Genomic DNA, 8,554 nt, shown 5'->3' on the forward strand with positions numbered 1-8,554 from the left:
AATTTATACATTTTAAAAATTTCTTTTTTTATGGTGATATTAACTCCATGGAAGAAAAACTGGAAAATATATTGTGTAATGGTTTTTTCTCAAATGAGCCAAAATTTACCTCTAAGAATAATCACAATGAAGGTTTAACTCCGGAAAATGATAAAAGTGCTGAGTTTATTATAAAGGAAATGAAAAATTGTGATCAATTGTCACTGGAATCACCTTTAGATTTTGATACTGTTCAAGAAAATGAAAATTGCGAAACTAATGCGAAAGAAATAGAAATAAATGAAAGTGAAAGCTCATTTGATGCTACGAATGAACTTAATATATCTTTTGATAATAAGAATGCAAGTGAAATCTTATTTGATGCTAATAACGAACTTGATACATCCTCTGATAAAAGGAATGCAAGTGAAATCTTATATGATGCTAATAACGAACTTGATACATCCTCTGATAAAAGGAATGAAAGTGAAAACTTATTTGATGCTAATAACGAACTTGATACATCCCCTGATAATAAGAATGCAAGTGAAAACTTATTTGATGCTACGAATGAACTTGATACATCCTTTGTTAATAAGAATGAAGGTTATTTGTCATTTTATAATAAAGATAAAGAACAACTAACGAATAGAAGTATGTGTGAGATAAACTTACAAAATATGTCCGAAAATGCTTATTTAATTGACCACGATTCTCATATTAAAATTAACGATTCTGAAGAGAGCACTATAAAGCTTAATATTGAAAAACATGAAGATTCCAACGTTACAGAAAATTTAGGTGATTTAACAATATACCCAGTAAATCTTAATATAAATAAAGATATAATTTATACTGATCAAAATATATCTTGTGGTTATGATCAAGAAAATGTGAAGCTGGAGGCCCTTAAAAATACCTTAAAAGAACTTAGTTTATCCTTAACCCAAAACAAAGATGAAGATATCACAAATATTGAGAAATTTAAGGAAAATTATCCTGATTATGATGCTAAAAATTACAAAGATTTCATTACAGTAAAACTTAACCTTTTAAAAATTGACGACACGTATGATTTAACCGCATCAGAGGGCAACAAAGGAGTAACCAGGGGTAGAGTAGCCGAATTAATAATAATACATAACGAATTTATTAGGCTGGCAAACCTCTAAACCTTTATCAAATAGCTAAATAGTCTGTGCCAGATTAATTATATAGTAGCAAGTAATGAAAATGAATCAGTAAAATACCAAATTTTAATGAAACTTCGTATATATTTTTTCTAATTCAAACATAACTTATTTTTAAAGCATTGAATTTTTATTTATGGGTTAATTTGCTATATACTTTTTGTAGTGGTCTATGAAAAACTTTAAATTACACTACAAAACAGATTTTACTGACTCTTTTTCGACCACATCATCATCTTTACAATCTTTTTAGTACATCTTATTGACTCAAGACTAATCAGTTCAATTGTTTCCCCAATATATTTTTTGCTATAAAAAACAAAAATATTTTTTTATGATTAGAATCAACCAACTTGAATTATAATACCATGAACATAAACAATAATTATACTTAATATATTAAAACTACCTTTACGAACCTTTGACACATTCTACCCACAAAAGATTTACACAAAATGTGAAAAATACCTAGTATTCATCATCTAGCCAATTTCATCAACCATTTAACATTTGATTACTGATAATTCGAAGCGAAAAAACCACAATCAATTATATTTTGTATAATTTTAACATATAAAAATACGTTAAATGATACAAAATCATCATTTTTTTATAATTTTGGGGAATTTATACTATATTTACATCCCATACAGTTTGTTTTAACAAAAGTATAAATAGGATGACGGCTTAAATTTCAACAAAGCTAATCGGGTCACCAATTTGGAAAACAATAATACCATACCAAAAATTATCATTATAAATTGTATTCGCGTTCAGGAATCGAGTTAAGTTAGTTATGCTCCCATATTAAGTCTATGTTAAAATCAAAAGCTATATATGTCACCGATCTAACTACCAGTTTTTATTGTATCTCTAGCCACAAGACGGCATATATTAACAGATATTGTTATAAAATGTGCTATTTGGAAAGAATGCGAACCTTAATCACTTAAAATTTTTCTATGATCTAAAATTTACAGCCTTAACCATTGCAACAGCAGCTTTATATCTTGGCATAATATTCTGCCCACGAAAAATAGATTTTAAAAAAACAGGCCTCCGAAATTGAGACCGATAGAAATAAAGGCTCTAAATATATTACATAAGCAAATAAATCCCTAATAGAAAAAAATAACCCACCTTGTTTTTTCAAAATAGTAATAAAATTAGATATTGAAGTTCATGATATTTTCAAACTACACTATTTCAAAAATCTTTATGCTGTGTTTTTAATAACTTTCTATTAATTTACTAGATTTTATTTTGAAAATAATTATCTAAATTGGATAGAGCTTTAAATTTTTTCAAGCCCGAAATCTTTTGGAGTTTGTTATTCTAGAATAGCAAATATGTTTCAATATTTTTATTGTGAATTCCTTGAATGTACCAAAAAGTAAAAAAATCTATACTTGTGCATGAGTAAAATAATATAAACTGTTATATTGCACGTCCTAATATATTTGTATGCCCAAAAACAATAATACTATTGATTGGAAAATTCACTTTCTTGTTTCCCACATCTTTCATTCAGGTTATATAGGTGATTTTATTCATGAAATTATATATTATTTTATAAAAACGATTACTATAAACTTTATGTTGGGATTTTTTTGTAATTTCTGTATTTTCTTCTTTGTATCACTATAATCCAGATATTACCAACAATTTTTTACTTTAATATAATATTTGCCCATTAACTTCGGATCTTTCTATTTATTTGAGAAAAGTATTGTTGAAATGAAAATTTAGTTACTATTCTTTTATTATTTTAACAGATAGCTGCATATAAAACAAAAATCTAGCTGCATAATAAGCATTTGAAATTGATTTGATCCTTTGAATTTTAAAAATGTTGGAATTTTTTTCGGCATTTCTCACTCCAGATCGTAAATTTTATGAAAAGCTATATTTTGCGATCTTAAGTCATATAATACACAAGCAGTTTTTATGTATAGTTTCATGGCTATATTTAAACTTTCATCAATATTTTTCTGAATTTTACCCGCAATGCGATTTGTTTTATAATGTATGATTTTATTTATGTCAGTCATAATGAGAACACAATTGAGTATCTTGTGCCATAGATCATACAAATAATTTTTATTAGACTTTATTAGAATAATTTATCTTTTATAAACATATAATGAATAAAAATTAGTCTTCTTCTACAAAAACCGCTATAATTTTTTAATAAAACTTCCATAAAGGTTGTCTATTTGTAGTTTATAAAAATAAATTTTTATATCTACTGTGTGGCTTTGTAATATCTACTGCTAAAACATTCATATATATAATTAAATCATTGATATTACGCAAAACAACGATTTTATAATTAATGTTCGAAGTACATGCGATTATATCAAAAAAATTATCAATCTTGCCCAGTGCCATGGATACTTTATACATTTTTTATATACTAAAATATTATAAGACATCTGCTACGCAGATTTTTGAGCTTAAGCACTTCAAAATCGGCTCTATCCTAAAAAACAAGTTCATATATCTAAATTAAAGAATAGCTCTAGGTAACAAGATTTTTATAAAGAAAAAAGTCATGAAAAATTTTCAAACTAGAATCGATATGGGCATTTTACTGCTTGGATTTTTCTTCTTGTTTGTATATAGAGCTTATGATTACAGTTGATCGATTATTATATTAGGTGCCAGAACTTAAAAAAAAATACTGCCTTTAAAATATATGTTCGAACATTTTGATATATATTTTAGCATAAGTAGTAGTGATGGAAATTCCCAATCAAATTAATCCACGTATATAAATAAAATTACTTGGTATTTTTGTACTCGATATTATCTTTTAGCTGCAGAAATATTTTTAACTTAGCTTAATCTATGGTTAAATGCGCTGAAAAAACACGATTGATCAGATATTTAGTGATATCAATGTATTTGTCTATAATTTTTTATGTTTATTCGTTTCTTTTATCTTAATCACGGCAATATTTATCGCCAGTACGTACCACCATATGAACTTTTATAAAAAAAAGATTTCAACATCTGAAGAAATTTTATTGTTTTTTTTCTGCTAAGAGAAAATTATATTGCTATATTATTCTCTCGATATTTTGTTTGTTGCGCGGCGTTGGTTATTTTTCTAAATGCGGCTTGGCATGACGGATTACAAAGCGATTTCATATCATCTCATGATATTGTATTTCTGCCTTTATAATCTTTTTTTTTAGAAAATACAACTGCAACCTTTGCGTATATTTCTACCTTTATGAATTTGAATTTCTTGAGGTGGATGATGGTAGAACACAATTTCACACATTAAAAGATCACACTTAAATCAATACAGACATGCTTACAGGATAAAATATTTTGAATGTTATTTTATTATGTATAAAAAATCTTTATTATATCTTAATTAATCGGATTATGACATAATTAAGGTGATTCTAGTTAGTTAAAGAAAATATAGATATATGTGATCAGACGTCACGTTTTAAACCTGTAAATTTTAATTTTGTTAAATTATATATACTAACTAATAAAAATCTAATTAATCTTGAAATTATCGGAAATTTCAATTTTTGTGTTTTATAGCGATACTTACAGAATAAATTATCTGTATATTCATCCGCAATTTTTTTTTGGATTATACGATAAACTTTATAATTAACGAATTAAATTTACGCTAAAGAGCATTATTGTTTGTCTTGTAAACTGAAAAAGCCGTTTTTTTGATATTATTCTATGTCAAAAGAGTCATTATTTCCGTTTTTCTGATGATTTATATGCGACTCCAATATTTTACGTCTATAAATATGAAGTATAACAAGTTTTAATACATTTATTACATTTTTCACCGCGGAAATTTTAAGTTGTGTGAAGTCCATTTGTTTTATAGAGATTATTGTATTATTTTATTATTATTAAAATCATCAAATATTAAGCTATAAATTATAAATAAGCTAGTTTTTATTAAATTCATATCTTTCTAGGTATAATATTTTTATGCAATGATTCCTCTTGATTTATTCAAGTTTTAACTTGTCTCTAGATAAATTAAAAAACCAAATATGCGTTATTTAAAATATAATTGAAGTTTTTAAGTATTATATTAGAACATATTCAATTGAAATATTCATATTCTCAAGATTTACGGGATGATTATGATTATAAAGCAATTAAAAGAATATAGTGATCCTTTTTGTTGGTTAATAGGGAATGTTAATTTTTCTTGTAGAAATGAATTTGTTTATTTCAATTTTTATCATAAAAAGTCATTCTCAAATCTTTCAAATGCAATATAAGAGATCAAAAGCTTGAAATTTTACTGAAAAGCGAATAAAAATCCAAAAAACAAGTTTTTAAAAAAAGCATGATGTAATATTGTCGATTTTAGAATAGAAAAAAAAATGTTATTATACTGTTAAGTAAGATACATTTTTTTTTAGATTGAAAAAAACTAATACGAAAATTTTGTATTGAGAACATCAAGCCACTGGCTTTTAATATATAAATAATAGCTAAAAATTTTAAGGATTAAAATATTTATAAAGAACGCCAGTCGCTAGAAGCTTTCTTTTTCCCAAAAAAGAAAAAAGGTAAAAGTTCAAATTATATTCAAATAATTTCAAGAATTGATGCTATTTTCCTTTTTAAGATCATGTATCTTACCGAAAAAAAATTTTACTTTATTTTTTATTATCCTGAATTGTAACGAAAATTTTTAAACATGCGTAACATCCTTCAGTCGTCTTTGTATGAACACTTGTCTTAAGATCTTTAATCAATATTGAATGGTTAACAGTATTATGTTTAGAGAAATACTCATTGGTTCCATTAAATCACTTCAATAGTCATTTAAATTTTTTTGTTCTTCTTTATACCATTCATTCTTTAGTAGTTTTCTTTTTTCTGAATTCAATCAGAACCAACTTTAATTTTTTGTAGCTATTCTCGACTAAAATTACAGAACCGAAATATTTTAAATTGATTGCCTCTTTGATAACAACGCTTGCCAAACTTGGACTCGTTTATGGCAAACACACTTCCTCTCCTACATATCTGATCAGGAGTTATAAGATATTTTGAAAACCCTATATTTTTTGATTACAACTATAATCTCCATACTGTTGTCTCATCGATTTAAAGTTCGTATTCTAAGAATGTTTTTTAAGCTTTTTGATTCAGCATTTTCAGTATTCTAAGGATACTATATTTCGAAATAAAATTTAAAAGACGGTAGCTCACCATCTATTGGATATCCTTTTGCTGGTACTACAAATATAAACTACGCAGTTCTTGTCGCTATCCCTCAGTTTAACTTCTTAACCTCAGTAATTGCTTTTATACTTCCTTCATGTGCTTTCTTTTCACAAATAAAATTTATTTCTTCACTTGTTAGTCATCTGTGTTTGATTGAAAATAAATCTAAAAAAAAACAAAAAAGGTTTTGAATGCCGAAACGGCAGATAACTCCCGATCAGCCGTTCTTTTTATATCATTTTTATTCTTTGATGCCACATGTATATTTTGGTTACAAAGAATCTAAAAACCTCAAAAAATTTACAATTTTTTAGCTTATATATAAGCAAAAACGAAAATCCATCTAATTTCTTGGTATAAAAATAAGAAACTGTTCCATGAATATTTTATATGGGGATTTTGTACCCAACAAAGTTTATCAATGGCCTTAAAAGCTACAAAAGATAGCTGTGATGGTTATAAATATATTGTATGATTGTACCTATTATAAATGTCCATTTATCATATCTATTAGAAAATATACCTAGTTCTGTAAATTTAAAATATACAGCAAGACATTGTATAAATTTCTGTTCTTCTATTTAAAAAGCCACTTACAAATACCTATATGCGAAGTTGCTGACATGAAACAAATATCCACTAGCAGATTAATAAGTAAGGTTAACAAACAATAGCGGATCATTATTTAAACACACTAGTGAGGGTTTGTGGATTTGGAGGTATTAATCTAGCTGAGGAAACGATGCTTAACCACTAGATTGAGTCTCATAGAGGAAGGTTAAAACAAATAAACCTGGGCCTAGACTTTGTAGACACAAGAAGATTCCCTGAAAATGAATTTGCTGCAGTTTTCTCGAATAAAACTAAATAGACACATTCGAATGTCATTAAGAATATGTTACAGGGGGTTCAATAGTATATGGATGATGGTAAAATTATGATGATATTTAATTTATTAACCATAGACACTATGGTATTGCCATAATATAACCTCATGGATACCAATTCTTAACCCATACTCAAAATGTTGAGTTGTACATCAAAAAACTGAATATGAGCATTAGAAACGAGAATGGTGTAGGAAAAAACATAGAGACAAATGGTTGAATGTCTTTATGATTTTTGATCATAACACAAGTAAGGTTTATAAAGCTCTACATGAGTTAATTAAAATTAAATAATAAACTCTTATATATTTAAACATATATTATTTCAGCTTTCATACTATATCCCATTACTTTTTGTGCATTTACTTTATCTTAATTAATTTTAATTAATTTAATTGAGCAGGAAGATTTGTCTATGAATACATGAATATAAAAACACTGAATATGATGTTCATGTAAATAAAAAGTACTTAAAAATGTATTTTTCTTGTCTTATAAATATTAACATGGGTTTCAGTTATTTACTGAATTTAATTTAAATATTATAAGGAGGTAAAATTATGGTAGTGTAATATCAAATGGGTGTAAATTTCGAGTAAAAATGTCTAATTTTAATCCCTTCAATTTAAGAAAAAAAGCCTTAAGAATACATATTAGACTTTGTACCTAAGATTTGGTTTCTAACAGAGTTGAATTAAAACGGATTTAGTTACTATTATATCTCCTTTCAATTAAAATAATATGAATATTAGTTTATATAAAATATTCAATTGAAAATTCAATTTAAAAAAATTCATAAGCTTGGTTAAAATTAATTTATCTCCTAATATTCCAATTATGAACATATATTTTTGCATCTTGTCTTTTAAATTTTTTTATTTAGCTTGAACAAAAATCTAAGAGTTCTTTAGCGATCTTTCAACTGAATTCTTTGTGATAATAGTAAATTATTTCTTATTCCGCATTTCATTTACTCCTTTTCAACATAATTAACCATATTATAAGTACAATCAGGGGAAGGTGTCAAAAGATGCATCAAGGAGTTGTGCAATATTTCCAATGGGATGACCACGTCAAATTAATAAAATTGATAAAAATTAACTTAACACATAAGTAAAAAAATTCTAATCAGGAGAACATAAAATCTTTTTATACCAGAAGGTGATAATAGTTAAAAACCTCAAAGAATTATATATGCTTCTTTTTTTAGATTTAAAATGATGATTTACATTTGAAAAATCACAACATAATTTTCACGTGTTTTTT

The sequence above is a fragment of the Rhyacophila brunnea genome, unplaced genomic scaffold (genome assembly GCF_057557595.1).
Source record: "Rhyacophila brunnea isolate RB1 unplaced genomic scaffold, BYU_Rbru_1.0 scaffold_214, whole genome shotgun sequence".
Lineage (NCBI taxonomy): Eukaryota > Metazoa > Arthropoda > Insecta > Trichoptera > Rhyacophilidae > Rhyacophila > Rhyacophila brunnea.